Source organism: Peromyscus californicus, unplaced genomic scaffold (assembly GCF_007827085.1).
Source record: "Peromyscus californicus insignis strain IS unplaced genomic scaffold, ASM782708v3 Scaffold_3__1_contigs__length_106647218, whole genome shotgun sequence".
Taxonomy (NCBI): Eukaryota; Metazoa; Chordata; class Mammalia; order Rodentia; family Cricetidae; genus Peromyscus; species Peromyscus californicus.
The window spans coordinates 104,853,347-104,872,199 of record NW_026294551.1 but is presented as its reverse complement, the minus strand read 5'-3'; the positions used below and the strand labels follow the sequence as shown (position 1 = coordinate 104,872,199).

General features: G+C 46.6%; 1 long non-coding RNA gene and 1 pseudogene across 1 annotated transcript; both read right to left on the bottom strand.

Annotated features, from left to right (window-relative positions):
• Nucleotides 1-500: 500 nt before the first annotated feature.
• LOC128123304 (protein EURL homolog) lies at nucleotides 501-6,631 on the bottom strand (annotated as a pseudogene).
• Nucleotides 6,632-7,917: 1,286 nt separating this feature from the next.
• On the bottom strand, nucleotides 7,918-14,922 carry LOC128123305 (uncharacterized). Its single transcript, XR_008222639.1, has 3 exons — nucleotides 14,822-14,922; nucleotides 14,269-14,653; nucleotides 7,918-9,305 (listed from the first exon to the last, which is right to left on the bottom strand). It is a non-coding gene; the product is annotated as an uncharacterized LOC128123305 (long non-coding RNA).
• Nucleotides 14,923-18,853: the final 3,931 nt, after the last annotated feature.

Sequence of the window (18,853 nt, the reverse complement as noted above, 5' to 3'; positions counted from 1 at the left end):
CTATTGCTAATGTGGTCTTTTATTTCATCAAGCCAGCAGAGGGGAGCAAATTCTCATGCAGGATGAATCTTGTAGTTTCATATAACTCAGGGGTGCACCGAGGTCATGTCTGTGTAATCACATACATCCCATCACTTATCACTCAGGGATGTGTTGTGGAATATTACTTTAACTAGGCAAAGATGTGTTACATTTGTTTGTGCTGCATTTGTTATTTTTTTGCAATTTTATATATAAAATTTTATATTAAAATATTGCTCATAAATAAGGTGATATTATGAATTCTACTTCCCTCTTAAAAATTATCTCTAGTAGTTTAGACTAACGTAAGACCTTATTAGACTTCTATTGTTTTGACAGCTGAGTTACAATAGAAAATGTCCAATAAAAACACACTGTATCAGTATATTTAAGTAGTCACACATGGTAAAAGTTAGGGAGGGGCATTGAGTAATCATAAGAAAAAGTCCCCAAATGAAGCCAAATGATTAACCCTAGACTAGAGTGATCCACTTTATTAGGTAAAGATAATATTATCTTATGTTTTGCAAGTACAACAACCATAAAAATGGACCATAACTTTCTTCAAACATTTTCTAGGTACACATGCTTGACAGACCAGCAGGGTGAAGCACAGGAACTACGTTCAGTTCAGTTGTTTATGGGCAGGTGTGACCTCATTTCTGCCTGGCCAACTTGCAGGCATGGTAACCTGGAGTAGTTCTTGAGAAGCTGCTCAATGGCAACGTGATGGACACGGAACTCTGACGCCAGAGAGTCTTTTTCTTGCACTTGGTGAGTTAACTCTCCCTGGATTTGCTGTTGGAGCCTTGTGTTCAGTTCTTCTACTTCCTCAAGAGTCATTGAATTCAGCTGTTCTCTGCTGTAATGCAGATTCTGGGTCGGGACAGTTGCCTCTGGACCAGAGCTCATCTCTTCTTTCTTCTGCCCCTGGTTGTGTTTGTGAGGCCATAGTGTTGGTTATGCCGCCGAGCTGCCTCTCATGGCTGGTAGCCACCCGCGGCGGCCATGCCCTCGGAGGAGCGTGCTGATTAAAAGAATCATAGCCATTGATTACCTTTTTAGAGCTTTATTGGGGGTGGGGGAGAGACAGAGAAAGACACAGAGAGAGAGAGAGAGAAAGAGAGAGAGAGAAGGTGGGGAGAGGGAGAGAGGGGGACCGACGGGGGAAGGAGCGCAAAGGAGAGGGGACAGAGAGCCCACAGAGGGCCCACCCGCTTTTTAGGCTGGGAAGGCTGATGACGTAATTAAAGGCCGTAAATAAGGACCAAAACCTTACATCCCAGACTTTCCCTTATTATAAAAAAAGCAGGTAGATGGGACTAGGGGCGTCGTTCCTCTCAAAAACTGCTTCCAGCTGACTTTTGGACGTTGGTTGGCTCTTGGGTGATGGAGAAGGGGAGTCTTCCGAGGTAGACAGGCGTTGTGGGATGCTGTCTGTCATCCGTTTGCTCTGGAGACATGTATCCCTCTTGGCTGTGGCTGGGAACTTTCTGTTTGACAAGATGCTGGTGACACAGAAAAAACTTAGAGAGATAAAAGAATCATTATTATTTTATGTTGACATTTATCTGAGGTAGATCTGGCCTGTCCCTATGGATTTTGAAGCATATTAAGCTTTATCAGAGACAGATTATTTTAAAGTACCTGTTTCCTTTACTGGTTCAGCATCTGGGAAGACAGGTGATCAATTGTTAAAAGCATCTCATAGTAATAGATGTTTACATTAAAGTCTTTTTGTAGCGCCCAGATGCTTTTGGGTCTGGGGGTGTAAATACCTTTTAGCTGTTACAGTTTCTTTTTTTTTTTTTTTTTTTTTTTGGTTTTTCGAGACAGGGTTTCTCTGTGTAGCTTTGTGCCTTTCCTGGGACTCACTTGGTAGCCCAGGCTGGCCTCGAACTCACAGAGATCCGCCGGCCTCTGCCTCCCGAGTGCTGGGATTAAAGGCGTGCGCCACCACCGCCCGGCCTGTTACAGTTTCTTATTTGATGATCTCTGGACTCCGGTTCTGTGGTGGTCCTGTACCATTAGCTGAACAGTGAGTTAGAACAGGAAACTGGGAAGAGAAAAGCTTGTGGTACATGAGAAATCTTTTTTTTTGGAATTAGGGACAAGGCAAAGATCAGGGCCCTGTCTGTATGCACATGAGAAACACAGGCAGTGGATCTGGAGTGAAGCAATGAGCTCTTATTTTAGGTGGAAATCTTTTTTCATTAAGTAACTCTGAAAGTACAATTAAATCTGGTGAGGTGGTAAGGCTGTCCTCTGTACCCGACAATAAAAGAGAGGTGGCATCCCAAAACTCCCAGGACTGAGTCAGTGGCTCTGGTGTCCAGAAGGAAAGAAATGGATCGCTTCCCTGCTGAGTTCTGGGTTCCCTGCCATGTGTGTAGCCAAGCCTAGGTCTGCTGGAGGTCTTAGCTTGATGTACCCATGCATCTTGGTGCCTGGGGCAGTCAGCTGACTCATTGTCTTTCTAGGCTGCACTTTTAACAAGGCTGTCGATGGCCTGGCAGGGCATTCGCTGGCCCATGGCCTTTTCCTCACTTAAAACAGGGACCCAACAGCTTTTGGGAGTCAGCGAGTGCCAGCACTTGGCAATTTTGTTTTCAGACTTTTATCTTTTCCCTGGCACACCTTAAAATGCCACAGATGACTCTTTTGCCTGTGGGGCCAGAAGCCTTGCTCTCCAGATGCTTAAGTTTTAGTCGGGGAGGTCTGGGGAACAAGAGACGAATTTTACTCTATGTCCTGAAATTTTTTTTTTCCTGCTGATTGATGGCTTAAGGACAGTTTTTGGAAGATCTGCCAGTAGGCAGACTATAAACCGATACTTTCCAGAAGACTTGTCTGAGGCTATAAGCTGATTTTTTTGGCTTAAGAGCCATCCTGACTACTGTAAACTTATTTGTATGGATCTTAGCCGCTTTTAGACCCGTCTGTGCTTCTCAAGGCAGTTTGAGAATGAGTGGGTGGAGTTAAGGTGAGTTAGGGCTAGAGTCATAGAAGCCACCCAAGCCCGCCCATTTGAGCCCGCCCACCGCCGGCGGAAGTCAGACAGAAAAGGTTGCACGTGGAGACGCAGAAGTGGGGAAGGAGAAGGGTTTCAGAACTTTAGCAGAAAGCTTGGAGATAAAGTAACTCTTATTTGCCCGTTCTCTGGCAGAAGTTCCCGCGACTCTGTTATGCGGCCAGATTTACACTGTTATGAGACCAGGTTTACTGGTGCCTGCCCCTATCCACCAATATATCCGCCCTTTTGTCGCATGGCTGTAGCTGAGAGAAAAAATAAAAAAATTAAAATAACAAACCGGGATCAGACTACAATCTTAGGCGTCCCCAAAGAGTGGAGAGAGATCCATGAATCAGCTCAAGTTCACCATCCTCTTCGTCAAGGGATGTGAAGGGCTGCAGCTGCACCATAGTTGGTCCACCCGGTAGACCAAGACATCATTTACTTTCTCGTCAGAAACGAAAATGTGTCATTGCTGGTGCAGCTCGAGGACAACCCCCGGGGTGTCCGTAGCTCAGACTACAACCGCATGAGAACAGCGGACTTACTGTGGTGAAGAATTATGGCGGTGGCGGTGTGGGGGTCCAGCGGAGGCGGCGAGGGACGTGCTTGCGCTCGCGGTCTCGCTGGATAGGGGAAGAGGCGGCAAGCAGCAGCAGTCAGCAGGTCCTCGGTGTTCGGTGGTGTATCTGAGTCTGAACGGCACCAATGTTGGTTATGCCACCGAGCTGCCCCTCATGACTGGTCGCCGCCCGCGGCGGCCATGCCCTCGGAGGAGAGTGCTGATTAAAAGAATCATGGTTACCTTTTTAGAGCTTTATTAGGGGGGAGAGAGAGAGAGAGAGAGAGAGAGAGAGAGAGAGAGAGAGACAAGGGGGGAGAGGGAGAGAGGGGGACTGATGGGGGAAGGAGAGGGGACAGAGAGCCCACAGAGGGCCCACCCGCTTTTTAGGCTGGGAAGCCGGCGAAGGCTGATGACGTAATTAAAGGACGTAAATAAGGACCAAATCCTTACACATAGTGCATCTGAGCCTTGCAATATAACAAGCCCAAAGTCTGTATTTTCCCCCTGCTCCAAAATCCTTTGTGTGTAACTCGAGATGGCACCGGTGTTTCCAGCGATCCTTTGGGCAGAGTACTTTGGCACCTGAGAGTCAAACTGTGGGAGCAATTTCTTATCTGGCTTATGCCTGAGATTAAACAGGTGATGTTGGGTATTTTTGGAACACTCGGGATCCAAGTCCATATCCTTATTTTGTGCATACTGTACAATCCAGTTTATCTTCTTACTCAGAATGGTTTTAACTCCTTCATAAGTACTTTTGGAAAGCTTGGATCGAGAACAATCCTGGTTTGCAATTAAATGATATTTTTCAAAGCAGTCTTTATGGCCTCTCAGTGATTTGGTATGTAAAAGATTAGATTTTCGCACTCCCTTGAGATTCAGCTCAAAGCAGATGTGGCAGAAGGAGAGCGTCTCTTGGTCTGTTCCCAGTTTACAAACACTGCAGATGTTGTCATCATTCAAGTCAATGTTGACAAACTGCTCCTCTGCGTTCATAGTGCCCCGTCCAGCTCTGGGGGCCGCCGTCCACGGGCCACGATCTGCATTATTGTTTCCGCCACCGACACAGCGCAGACGGCCACGGCCTGTGCTGTATTTGTTTAATTATGTAAAAATGTGTTTCATTTGTTTCATTTTGCCTGCCTAAAGCACCTGATTGGTCTAATAAAGAGCTGAACGGCCAATAGCCAGGCAGAGAAAAGCTAGGTGGGGTTGGCAGGCAGAGAGAATAAATAGGAGAAGAATGAAGAACGAGAAGCCAGGGAGTCACTAGCCAGCCAGCCAGGTACGAGAACCAGTGAAAGTAAGATATACAGAAGGAAAGAAAAGAAAAAATCCCGAGGCAAAAGGTAGATAAGGAGAAACAGTTTAAGTTAAAAGAGCTAGCCAGAAATGTGCCTAAGCTAAGGACATGCATTTAAAACTAATAATAAGTCTCTGAGTCATGATTGGGGACTGGTTGGTGGCCCAAAAGGAAAAGCCTGGTACAGGGAGGCACTGTGGTCATGTCTACAAAGTTACACGTCTCATCACTTGTTTTCTTCATGGCTGGAAAGAGTGTGGTGAGTTGTGGATGAAAACATGCAAGACAGAATGAGCAATGTCAAGCTTGGAGGGTCCTGTGCAGCCACAGAAGATGAGACCAAGAAGGGGCAAGTGATAACAGTGACAGGGCAGGAGAGAAAGGAAGAGGAGGAGAGAGAAAGCCTGAGTCCAGCACTAATCTCGGATTCCTGCTTCAACAGCTCTTCCAACTTCTGGAAGATTCTATCATGTTTCCTGCTTTCGTGACTGAATACATTCTATTTTCTCTCCTGTAATCTAGACTCAGATTTCTCTCACTTGTCATCAGAGGACCCCTCCCCAGTACTTTCTCCTTGCTTGAATATGCGCATCTATAAATTGGATAATCAGGGAATTGTACCCCCGCCCCCACCTCAGGCTGCTGTGGTGAGGAGAAAGCTCCTAACACTGAATAACTCTTATTATTATTACTGTTGTTGTTGTTATTTTATTATCATCATCATTTTGTAAAGATCTGGAAGTTAGAACTCTATTGGAAGTGTATGTGCAGAGTCTGTCTTTAATATTATGAAAGGTTCACCAGCAGGCATGATTGATGGACTCTCAAGTTGAATTAGAGAAATAGCTTCCTGACCCAAGCCTGGCTGACCAGGCCTTTCAACCCATGCTTTGCTAGAGAACACTGATAATCAGGCTGGATGCTTACACGTCCAGGCTTGAACTGTGTTTTAAGAGGGCAGCCTGGGTGAATTCTTTGAGTGGGAGCCTGCTTGCTACCCTGGGGCCTTTTGTCTTCTCTGCCTGACAAGGCTTTACCATCTCAGAGGGAACAAAGGACATATCTTGTCTTGTCTAGAGCACTCTTAGGGCATTATTTCCCAGAAAAAGTCGAACCTCTTATTAATGCATCGCAGTCTTCCCAGGTGATTAGAGCAGGCTCTCTCTATTCAACTGGTTTCGGAAATGTTCCTCCTAGGAGAGCAGAATCCCATCTTGGGCATTCCATGGGTCTTAAGGTGATTCTATTATTCTGAGCTGTTTTGCAGTGTTGCTACTCCCTTCCCAGGTGAGCAGGGACCCAGCAGCATGTGGAGATGTGGCTGAGTGCCTTTCTCTACAGATCTTGTTTAGAAAAAATTGGAGGAAGAGAAAGTCATACTTGCAGGGCCTTACTGATTATTAGCCTGGCTGATTCACCAGTTACTCTCTTAGCCTCAAAAAATGTACAAATATTTGAAGGCTCATCACTTCGCTCCATAAAGGTGTTTCTGTTAGTGCCGGGTAGCTGATTCTTACTGGAATTCCGCCAAATACCTCTGCAACACAGAATTGTGGAGGGTTTAGCTTGAAATCAGTCCTAAGAATAGATAACTTATATGCAAGACTGTAAAGTGGTCTTTGCCTTTTATACACTCCAAATATGTGAGGGTGTACATGAGCATGCGTTCACATAGAAGCCATTGTTTCTCAGACTGTCCACTTGGATTATTTTTTAAAGATTATTTTAATTGTTTGTGTGTGTGTGTGTGTGTGTGTGTGTGTGTGTGTGTGTATGTGTGTATGTCTTTGTAAATGTATGCTACATGTGTGCAGATGCCTTCAGAGGCTAGAAGTAGGTGTTGGATTCTCTGGAGTTACAGGTAGTTTTAAGCAACCCAACATAGGTGCTGGGCAGTCAAACTCAGGTCCTCTGGAAGAGCTTCAAGTGTTCTTAATTGTTGAGTTAACTCCAACCCCACTCTGTTATTTCTGATACTGAATCTCTCATTGTCCTGGAACTCCCCAGGTAGCTTAGGGTGGCTGTCAGGGGTCTCTGCTCTCCATGTTCTGGGATTACAAATGTATACCACCATGCCAGGCTTTTAACACGGGTCCTCATGCTTCCATGTGAGCACTTTACTGACCAAGTCACTTCCCCAGCCCCCATACTTTGTAATCTGACTTTAATGATCAGCAAATGACTCCTGAATGACTGCGACTCTTAGGTGCTGTGGCTGTTAGTGAGGGAAAAGCCGCTTTCCTTTAAATGACCCCAGCCAGCCTGTTTTGAACAGTGCCACTCCAGAATGCATGTCCATTCACATCCTCAGTGTGACTTTATTTGGGAACAGCTTTTGCTGCCATAGTTGAGTTTCTACACAGCTGAGCGGGCCCTTGTCCAAAGGTGAACACTCTCACAAGAAGAGGCACATCACCCACAGACGATGGAGAGAGATGAGCGCAAAGCTTGGGCAGCCGGGGAACCCAGTCTTAGCACCTCCCAGGTGCTGGAGCAAGCGTGGGACTGAATTTCTCCCCGAGGATTAGGAAGTGAGAGAGGCTGCTGCAGCTCAGCTTTGAACTGAGCAGGCACGTTTCAAGAGAAGCGTTACTCAGTGTGCTGTATATTGTTATGGCAAGTTCAACAAGTATGTTCTTCAAATAGGCACATCCCTCCCCCTCTTCAGGAAGGTTATTTTTGGAAGCATGGGGTGTTCTGTAGCTAGAGTTTTCCTGGTCCTGCCTGGCCCACAGTCAGGACAAATATCTCTCACCCACCAGTCCCACAGCTGCTCAGACCCAACCAAGTAAACACACAGAGACTTATATTACTTATAAACTGTATGGCCGTGGCAGGCTTCTTGCTATCTAGTTCTTATATCTTAAATTAACCCATTTCTATTAATCTATACCTTGCCACGTGGCTTGTGGCTTACCAGTATTTTACATGTTGCTTGTCCTGGCAGTGGCTGGCAGCGTCTCTTCCCCAGCCTTCCTGTTCCCAGAATTCTCCTCTCTCTTTGTCCTGCCTGGCTACTGGCCAATCAGCACTTTATTTATTAACCAATCAGAGCAACACATTCATAGCATAGAGAACATCCCATAGCAGGGTTCATCAAATCAAGAGCAGCAGAATTTGTCCAGATGGAATCTCATATGCAGCCTCCAACTTAAAATGCATATTCTTGGGTGAAGTCTAGTCAATCTCCATCAAATGGATGGGGACACCAAGCTAGACACAGGAAGTAGCTTGTCTCATATATGCCTGCATGGGTCTGAATGTGGGGTTCTTCTTTCCGGGTTGTGTTAATCAGCTGTCTGGTACTATAACAAATATCCAAGGGAGATCGACTTACAGTGAGAACATTTGCTAACGGTTTGGGAGGCTTTGGCACGTGGTCCCATTGCTCTTGGCTTGTGACAGGTGGGTACATTATGATATGGGACAACATGGTGGAGCAAAGCTGCTCACCTCACAGCCAACGAGAAGGGAAGGAAGGAACTAGGGCCCCAGTATCTCCTCCAAGGACATTTCCAATGACTTCAAGACCTCCCAGGAGGCCCCACTTCTAAGGTTCCATGTTCTCCCAAGAGTGCCAAGAACAGGGAAAACCAAATTTTTAATACCTGGGCCTTGGGGAACATATTTCTCAACCATAGCAGAAGGTGAGGGTAATAACCTTAGATATCTACCAGGGTCAGGCTGGTGAAGCAAATGTGCAGGCCGCGGAAGAGAGCCCAGAGGGCCTGAGAGCAGCTGCCTCTCATCTGATGGCTGCAGTGGGGGCAGTGAACCCAGGAAGGTGCCGTTTTGACTTTCCCACATGAGAAGACAGGGAACTGTGTTTTTATTTAAAAAATTGTTTTTGATGTTAATTTTGTGCCTCTGTCAGCGTGTGGGTGTGTGTACATGAGTACAGGCACCTGTGGAGGCCAGAGGTATCTGACAACCTGAGGCTGGATGCCTCGACAGTTGTGGGCCACCTGAGGCACGCGTTGGGAATGGAATTCGGGTCCTTCACAATAACAGTACTTGCTCTTAACTTCTGGGCCATCTTTCCGAGCCATCATATTTGTATTTAAAACCATGCTTTTAAGTAATGAGAGCAAATCAAAACTTTTTAAAGGCATCCCATGACCCCTTCACATACACACACCCAAAAAAATCCAGACGAAAAATGAGCAATCCTGAGTTTCCTTGGACTTTGCCCGTTTGCCGTGACAGGGATGACAGGAATGTCCAGCTGAGCCTATGGCAGTGGCTGCTCCAGGGTCTGTCTGTCCTCATTCATCCTTCTTCTATCATGAGGCACACTCAGCTGCTTGTTGATGTATAAACTGACAACTTTTCTATGGTATGCTCCATGGCATTAAGGGGAAGGTTTTTATTGTAGATTTGAGAGAGAAAACAGCCAGAGGTATCTGGAAGAGTCCAGAGTAGAGAGAGAAATTAGACTGACCATGAACGGCAGACTGGACCTGGCCAGGACTATCTGTGAGAGAGGGGAGAAGAACAGACAATAGAGACTAGAGGGAATACAGCAAGAGAAGCATGAGCTGGGAAGATAGATAGATAGATAGATAGATAGATAGATAGATAGATAGATAGACAGATAGACAGACAGATAGATAGACAGATAGATAACAGTGAGAATGGCAGGGTTACAAGGAGAAGGAGTGGCTATGGGGAGGGAAGCCCATGAGCTGGAGGGAGTTTAGGGAAGGAGGTGAGAAGGGCTAGGATGCCAGCATGGACTCTGACATGTGTAACAGGTACTTATGATACTGAGGGAGCCTGGAGGCCAGCATGCACTTTAATATGCTAATAGGTACCACAGAAATCCATATGCCCCTTCTGTGAGGAAAATGACTCCTTTTGGTTGAAGGAACCAGTTTCACAAGTTCCTGGGGGATGTTGGCTTTTATCTAACCATCAGAAATCCTCCTACAGTCCAGGTTGAGCCCATTTCTGGATATTTGGACTGCCTTTTGGGGTTTGGGGGATTGTGGTTTCCTTTGGTCCTGACAGTTGGGGAGGAAGGAGAGGGTGGGAGGATGTTGAGGCAGAGAACTGTTTTACAACCAAAGTATTTGTTTTGTTGAACAAACACTTGTACAGCACCCCTTAAGTGACTACCTGTTCGAAGCACAAGCTACCCCTCCCGTAGACCAGAAGGTCTGACACGTCCTCTACAGGCTCATGTCTGCACTTGATGCACAGATGCGGACACTGGCTTGGATCCTTGAGGATATGGGGCATAGCTTCTGGACACAGGACACTAGGGGTGAGCTGTGGAGGTTACACCTGCCCCAGTTCTGACATGCCCCTTCTTGCTATCTGCTCCGCCTCACGTGCATGAGTTGGGGCATGCTGCAGATATATTAGTGCGGGTCTGAGAGGTTGCACATCTTGTGCAGGGCTTTGTGGATAATAAGAGATGTAGACAGAATTCAACCCCCAGGAAAGCTGATTCCAGGGTGAGTGTCCTAAGCCTCTGTTTCAATTGCCTTGGCAAAAAAAGGCAGAGGAAGCTTTGCTTTCTGTTAAATACAGAGTTGTCCTCAAAATGGAGTGCAGAAAAGAATGCCAGAGCAACCTGAGTTTGCCCACAGTTAAACCTGGTACAGCTGAGTAGGATCTGGCTTTCTCTGTGTCAAGTAATAGCACCCCTGGCCCCATGAGCCCAGCCTGCATGTGTTTTGTGATATTGTAGGCAGGGAAGATGACTGCTAAAACCGGAGAACACAGAGGAATGAGGCATTAGTACCCCATAAAAGATAATTAGACCCAGAGAGATGATTTTAAAGGCTTCCTGGAAAAAAAAGGCAAACACAGTTGAAAGCATTTCCAGTCCTCAAAAGCATTCTTAGTGGTTGACAAACCTGGGATGGGGTGTGAGGATGAAATGAGCATGCGTACTTCTGTCCAGAATGCTTTGCACACACTCAAGGAGTTCCACGTGGTGAACCTGCTCTTTTTCTTTCCTTTTTTTTTTCTTTTTGGTACAGATGGTGCAATCAAAATAAATTGATGAAACTTGTCAGGTTTGGGCATTGATGTGGACCTAGCTGGGTTGGTAGATGTTACTGCAAAAGGTTGATAGGAGAATCGACCTTGGATTTTTCAAATTCAAATGAGTTTTGTGCGTGTGTGTGTGTGTGTGTGTGTGTGTGTGTGTGTGTGTTGAGTCTCAGGTTCCTGTATCCTTTGGTTGGAGTTTTTTTGGCAGGAATGACTTTGGAATAGCAGACAGACAAAGGAGGACAGACATTGGTGTGGTGGCTGTGTCAGGCAACCATGCCACAGCAAATGTGAGAAGTCTGAGATTTTTCTCTTTTCTTTTGGATTTTATATGCATGAAAGGGTCATGGGATGCCTCTAAAAAGTTTTAATTTGCTCTCATTATTTTTAAAGGGGTGGTTTTAAATACAAATACAGGGGCTGGAGAGATGAGTCAGTGTTTAAGAGCTGATAATTGTCTTTGAAAGAACCTGAGATGGATTCCTGACTTGGGAATGATTTTCTTGTGTGGAGGAGAGAGATAGGTTTAGTTCCCTTAGAATGGAGATTAGGGCTGTGGGGCTAATGGGAAGGAAAAGCCTAGGGGGAAGAAATGTGGCAGGAAACACAGCTGACCTGGGCTAAGTTAATCTCTGACTGACTGTATCAGCCATAGAGTGGGGACTTTGAGACATTATCAGACATGACACTGAAACCCGGAGTGGCCAGAGAAAGCTCAGGAAGTCTTATGGAGGAGATAGGCAACACACTTCTGGCCCGAGGGAGGAGTTTAGAGTGCATATTTCGTTGATTCAGAGATTAAAAATACATACATAGCACATGTACTGTGTCTTCTTGTGCTGCACTCACGGCAGACATGAGTAATCAATCACAACAAACTTTCCTATGAACTTGGATGGGACAACTTCTACCAGTGGATCAACTTCTGTCAAGACCTCACTTGTTTCCTCTTCTTGATTGCTGCCATATTAGAGGCATGCTGTGTAACATCTAGTTAAGTTTCCAGTGTCAGGCTTCTTGGTTTGAATCCCAGCTCTAGATCCTACTTGGTGATCACTGCATGGTGAGCAGCCATATCAAGCCCAGTTTCTACTCCTGTGAAACTGGGGCAGCACTGGCATCTGCTTCATAGTTCTGTAGTGGTGATGATGCTGTTGTCTGTGTGAGTGTGAGAGTGTGTATGTGTGTGAGTGTGAGAGTGTGTGTGAGAGTGCCAGTGGGAGGGAGTCTGCATGTGTGTGAATGTGAGAGAGTGTGTATGAGAGTGCCAGTGTGAGAGTGTGTGTGTGAGTGCCAGTGGGAGGGAGTGTGCATATATGTATGAGTATGAGAGTGTGTGTGAGAGTGCCAGTGTGAGGGAGTGTGCATATGTGTGTGAGTATGAGAGTGTGTGTGAGAGTGCCAGTGTGAGGGAGTGTGCATATGTGTGTGAGTATGAGAGTGTGTGTGAGAGTGCCAGTGTGAGGGACTGTGCATATGTGTGTGAGTATGAGAGTGTGTATGAGAGTGCCAGTGTGAGGGACTGTGCATATGTGTGTGAGTATGAGAGTGTGTGTGAGAGTGCCAGTGTGAGGGACTGTGCATATGTGTGTGAGTGTGAGAGTGTGTATGAGAGTGCCAGTGTGAGGAACTGTGCATATGTGTGTGAGAGTGAGAGTTTGGGTGGGTGCCAGTGTGAGAGAGAGTGTATATACATGTGAGTGTGAGAGAGTGTAAGAGTGTGCCTGTGGGTGAGTAGGTGTGAGAGAGTGGGTGTGAGAGAGTATGTATATGTGTGAGTGTGCATGAGTCTATGTGTGAAAGTGTGTACATGTGTAAATGTGAGAGAGCATGAGAATGTGTATGAGAGAGTTTGTAGAGTGTGTATATATGTGTGAGAGGTATGCATATGTGTGTATGAGTGTGAGAGTGTGTTTGAGAGAGTATATGTGTGAAAGTGTGCATATGTGTGAGAGAATGTGTGTGAGAGAGTGTGTGAGAATGTGCATATGTGTGTGAGAGAAAGTGCATATGTATGTGAGAGTATGTGTGTGTGTGAGTGTGCATGTGCATGAGTGAGTGTGAGAGTGTGAGAGAGTATATGAATGTGTGTGTATGTGTGAGAGTGTGTGTGAGAGTGCTGCTGTGGGATGTCTTTCTGTGACTATGTGTTGCTCTGATTGGTTGATAGTCAAAGCTGCATTGGCCTGTGGCAGGGCAGGATTAGGTCAGCGGTCCCTTTGAACTGGAGCCGAGATGAAGGGTGGAGTCAGGGGAAACACCAGCCGCCGCCAAAGGAGCAACAAGGTTCCGGCGGGTAACGCATGGCCACGTGGCAATGCATAGATTTACAGAAATGGGTTAAGTTGCAGGAGCTAGCTAGCGAGACGCCTGAGCCGTTAGACCATACAGTTTGTAGTTAATACAAGCCTCTGAACAATTATTTTATAAACAGCTGCGGGACTGTGGGGCTGAGCAGGACCGAAGAAACATGGGACTGTGGGGCGGAGTGGGACTGGAAGAACTTACAGCTACAGTGTGTGTGTGTGTGTGTGTGTGTGTGTGTGTGTGTGTGTGTGTGTGTGTGTGTGTGAAAGTGTGCTCAACCAAGGGCCTTTCGTTCCCCTATAAAGGGTTACATGTGGCTTTAGAGATGGAGTTGGTGTGGGTTGGAGGCGAGTTTAGGGGTGGAATGTAATTAGAAGATGAGATAGGGTCTAGAGCCTGCAGGGACTAGGGACACAGGAGGGGCTGTTGCCCTTCATTTTATTTTAAATTGTGTGATGTATGTATGTCTCTGTATGGATTTGTGCATGAATATAGTGCTTGTGGAGGAGACCAGAAGAGGCCATCAGGTCCGCTGGAGCTGTAGTTATGGACAGTTGTGGACCAGGGGCCATGGCTGCTGAGAAATGGACTCAGGTCCTCTGGAAGAACAACAAACACTCTGAGCTGCTCTGCATCCTCAGTACTGTCCTTTCTAAGGACAGCTGAAGCATTTAGATGGCCACTTTCTCTAGAAACGCCTCTTCCTCCTACCCCAGTCCATCTCTGGGGAACTGTTGAGGGCTTTTGTTTGCTTGCTTATCCGTTTTTGAGACATTATCTCACTGTGCAGTCCAGGATGACTCGGAACCTGAGATCCTCCTGCCTCTGCTTCCTGAGTGATGGCATGACAGGCACAATCCTCATGCCTGACCCTCCCTTCAAATGGATTGCAAGTATTGCCTACCAGGAAAACTTCCCCTGACACCCGCCACCACACACACACACACACACACACACACACACACACACACACACACACATATTTATATGCCTCCATTTGAATTCTTCCACCTCACAGCACTCTTTCTGGATAATTCCATACTTCTTTGTACTCACCTGGATCCACCTGGCTTCCTCTGCCAGACTAGGAGCTTCATGAAGGCGGGGAATTTATTTGTTTGCTTGCCATTATCTGCCTGGAGCCCAACTGCCTGGCACACTGTGGATGCCCAATGCTCTGCTTTCTGTACCCAATAGAGGGACCACGGATTAGAGCTGTGCTCTGGAAACGTCATCCTGCTCATAGACTCAGGGTTACTGGGCTAAGGTCGACCCTAGGAAACAATTGAGAAGTCACCTTGGCCTTGGACTTCATACCAGGATGACTTTATAATGGAGGAACCTGAATGACGCTGAGCCAGGAGTGAGTTCGGCCTCAACGCTTCGCTGCTTAAGCATTTCTTCCTCTTCTTTTTGCAGCTGCTTCCTTCCTTCATGGAGCCTCCCAAAGCAGAAGGAAAAAGGTGACTATAAAACAGAACTATTTTTGCAAACTGAGCCAGGGGAGGGCGTCTCATTCCTGAGCTAATCAGAAGTGGGCAGAGTCCCTCTGGCAAACCTTTACCACCTGTCCCTGACTAAGGTTGCTCCCAGCCCTTGAAATCCTCACCTTGTTCTGCCAACTTTCAGCTCAAAATGCCCAGTAGGAGTGTCTTCTGAGCCCAGTGAATTAACCACCAAGTGGAGAGGAACAGGCTTATTGAAGTCGTCAAAGCTGAAAGCAAGTTTTTGAACTGCGCTGTGTCCTGCAGAGCATTTTATGAATATGCAGAATCAAACAGGAACTAGTGGGAGCCAGAGGGAGCCACAGAAAGCCTTCTTGAAAATCCCAGCCAATGGAGGCAGGCCTTCCAACTCATTAAAACACAGGGCAGGCTATTAGAGACACTTTCAAAAGGCGTCTTCTACTGAGTAATGTCCTGGGTGGTGGTGGTGGGGGGTGCCTCACCCTTTGCTTTGCTTTGTAGAAAGTTTTCCAGGGGCCACATCAAATGTTCTGAAGCGGGCATTGTCTCCAAAGGCCAGACGCAGTGCTGGGCGGTCTTGCTGGGGCTGCATTGAAATCGGATTCAGGATCTGGGCTTTCAAAAGGCAAGCTTCCCTTCTCTTCTGGGCGATCAGTCTAACCTCAGTTTGATGGTCTCCACTCCACAGCACAGCCCATATGCTTGCTGCTTTTGATGGCGATGATTCCACCTAAATCCCCTTATTGAGCCTTTATTTCCTAATTTTAGTTTTAGCTCTGAGGGTTTTTTTTTCCTATGTATTTGTGAACTGTGAATGATTCCACCCATATCTTAACAAGACTCTCCTCCCCCAAATTCTGAAGTGCCCCAGTGAGGAGTCACCTTGAAGATTTTTCAGCAGAATTTGGAGTCAAGGGTCTGGGGGTGCGGCTTGGTTGGTAGGGTGCTTGCCCAGCATGCATGAAGCCCTGGGTTTGGTCTCCAGCACCACATAAACCATAAACTGAGCGTGAGGGCACGTGCCCATGGTACTGGAGGAAGGGAGGGAGCATCAGGGGTTCAAGGTCATCCTTGGTGAACTCACCACACAGTGAGTCTGAGGCAAGCCTAGGCTGCAGGAGACTCCTCCCACAAACCCTTCCCCACTTGGGGAGCTTCCAGACATTGTCATCTCCTTCTCTGATGTTCAAATCCTGTCTTCATTTGGGAGGGTATCCAGATAGCCTTTCTTACTTGACCTTTAAATCTACAGGAAGCGTCTACTTCCATTCCTCATGCAAATCTAGAAAGCTTCAGACACATGGAGAAAAATATGATTCCACTGGAGGAATACATTTCTGCTACCTTGTGTTGTTCAGGTTGCCTTAGCCAAAGGATGAGGTCTAATTGCCAGATAATTAGACCCGATTGCCTTCAGCATCTGCACATGTGTGTCTCATAGTTTGCACACACGCACCAGCCCATTGCTGTGGAGATCCATGCACGTTCTTTGTTATGTGACTCTGAAGTGTCCTCTCACCCTGACCCTGGAGGGACAAGGGACTCCATTCGGCCAGTGGGATACTGGCAGATATGAATACACTTCCTGTTCAGGCCTGTTTGCCTGGACCTCTGTCACTGCAGTGAAAAGCACATTCTTGGGTGTGGTGATTTAAGTGAGAAATGTCTCCCACAGGCTTATGTACTTGGACACTTGGTCCCCAGTTGGCTCTGGTATTTGGAGAGCTCATGGGACCTTTAGGAAGTGCAGCCTTACTGGAGGAAGTGTATCGCTGGGGGTGGGCTTTGAGGGTTTATAGCCTTACTCTGTTTCCTACTGGCTCACTATGTTTCATGCGTACAGATAAAGACAATGTCAGCAAGCTTCTTGTTGCATCTGCTGCCATGCTTTCGCTGCCGTTATGGACTCTTCCTTTGGAACTGTAAGCAAAGATAAACTTTCATCTTTAAGTTGCTTTTGATCATGGTGTTTATCACAGCGACAGAAAATTAACTAATATACCAGGCTGGACCACTGGTACCTGGGAAAAAATGACAGATAGTTTGGACCTAAATCAAGCCCAAGACATTAAACCTGAAGTGGATTCTTAATGTGGTGTTATTTTAGCAACAGAAACTGCTCTGTTCTGGGAATGTAACTGAGGTAATGATGGCTTTGCCTCTTCCTTCCTATTGCAGGGACTGTGGGAGAGACAGCAGCGTGAACCAGAGGGGGCGCGGCTGCACAGACAAGGGCACGTCAGCTGAGCTAGCTCCTTCAGCAGACGTCTTGAAAGCTTTCAGTCAAGTCGGGAGAATGGAGTTGGGTCTGTCTTTATCTCGGCTTTTCTCTCTGTGAAGTGCTGACAGATTGAGTGTTGACGGGCAGCTCCAAGAGTCGGCACACTACTGCCTCTGGTTCGCCTGGTGACGGGAGCACTTGGTAGAACACGGTGGTCCTTGGTGTGTGTGTCTAGGGAGGCTGCGTGGGAATGAAGCGTGTCGAGGCTCGCTGCCTCCTCAGGCCTGGAGCCGAGGCTTTGTGGCTTGTCTTTTCAGATACACTAATTCTTGTTGTTTCAGTCTAAATGTTACCTGTGTGTCCCTGCAAATCCATATTCAGACACTTGATTCATAACTAATTTTGGATGGTCTTGAAAAGTGTCCGTGTGTCTGTTTGTCTGTCCTCCTTTCTTTCTTTTCTCCTCTTTCCTTCTCTTATTCTTTTTATCGTTTTCTTTCTCACTTTTCTCTGTTTCCTCCCCACTATCCTTTCTTTTTTTAATGTCTTTCTGTCTTTCTTTCCAGGGTCTCACATTGTAGCCCTGACCTGCCTTGGACCGGTGCCAAGCTTCACCCTAAATCTTCCAAGTGGTGAGATTATGGGAATAAACCACCATAGCTGATTTTAAAAGGAATTCATTTGAGGGACTGAATTTATTTGAGATATTCAAGTTGTGGCATCTCCTTGGTACCACGGATAATAGTTCAAGGAGTTCTATGTTTGAACAGCCCATCAGTGAAGACTGGCTTCTAGTGTGTGTGTGTGTGTGTGTGTGTGTGTGTGTGTGTGTGTGTGTGTGTGTGTGCGCGTGCTGTATGCCTGTGCAGATACACACATGCACACATGTATATGGGGACAGAGAACAATCTCTTGTTCCAAAGGCTCTCTCTACTTTGCCATTTTATGTTTTGTGAAACAGAGTTGCCCTCTGGTACTGGGGCTATTGATGAGGCTAGGCGGGCTGGCCATTGAGCCCCAAGGATCCACATCTCTCTCTCCTGTTTTGTATTACAAGAGTGAATTTGTTGTTTTTACCATGGATTCTAGGGATAGAACTTAGATCCTTATGCTTGAAAGGCAAATGATTTATCTACTGAGCTGTCTCTGCATCCCAGTTTGCACATTTTAGAAGAAATGAAAAAGAATTTGCAAAGGGGATGCTCTATTTAAAATATTTACTGTCCAGTTGGCCGAACATGCTCAGCAGCCTGTGGTTATAGCATATACCTGAATCAGTCTGTTTGGATGTGCGAGGCCACTCAGCCACTCACAGGCCCAGTGACTTTGGGAAAATGACTTTGCCTCTCATAATCTTCATCTGCAAAATGGAGTTTTTAATAGCACTTGCCTCCTGGGATTTCTGTGGAATTAAATAAGTTCCTGGATACGGAGTCTCAGGCCAGCGCCTGGGACCTTGTAAGGACTGTGTAAGTAGTCTCATTTCTCCACCTGGGCAGATGGGAAGACATGGCCTAAGCTTCTTTTGTGCTACATTGACTAAGCAGGAGTGTTGGCATGCTGGCTTCAACTCCAGGTTTGTTTAGTCCCCAGTGCACAATGCACTGTGTTCTTAATCACAGGTAGAGGTGGAACTGTATAGGTACAAAGATGCTGAAGAGAAATTCAGGCTGGCCAGGTCCAGTGAGCAGTTTGGCTGTCCCCGGTCTTCGAGCTCCTCTGGGAGCCTGCTTGGTTTCTAGGCAAAGGAAGAGGCAGCAGCTTTTACCAAGGTGTGTGGCAGCAAGCTGCTTTCCGATGCCATCTTCAAGCAGCTGCTGCCACTCCTGACTACTGAGTCACCACCTTGGTCTGTCAGATGCTGAGTGGGGAGTGGAGAGAGGAAGGCAGCAACTCAGGAAAGAAAATCCCTGAGAAAAGCAGCATAGGATGAGGACAGATTTATTTCAGTTCA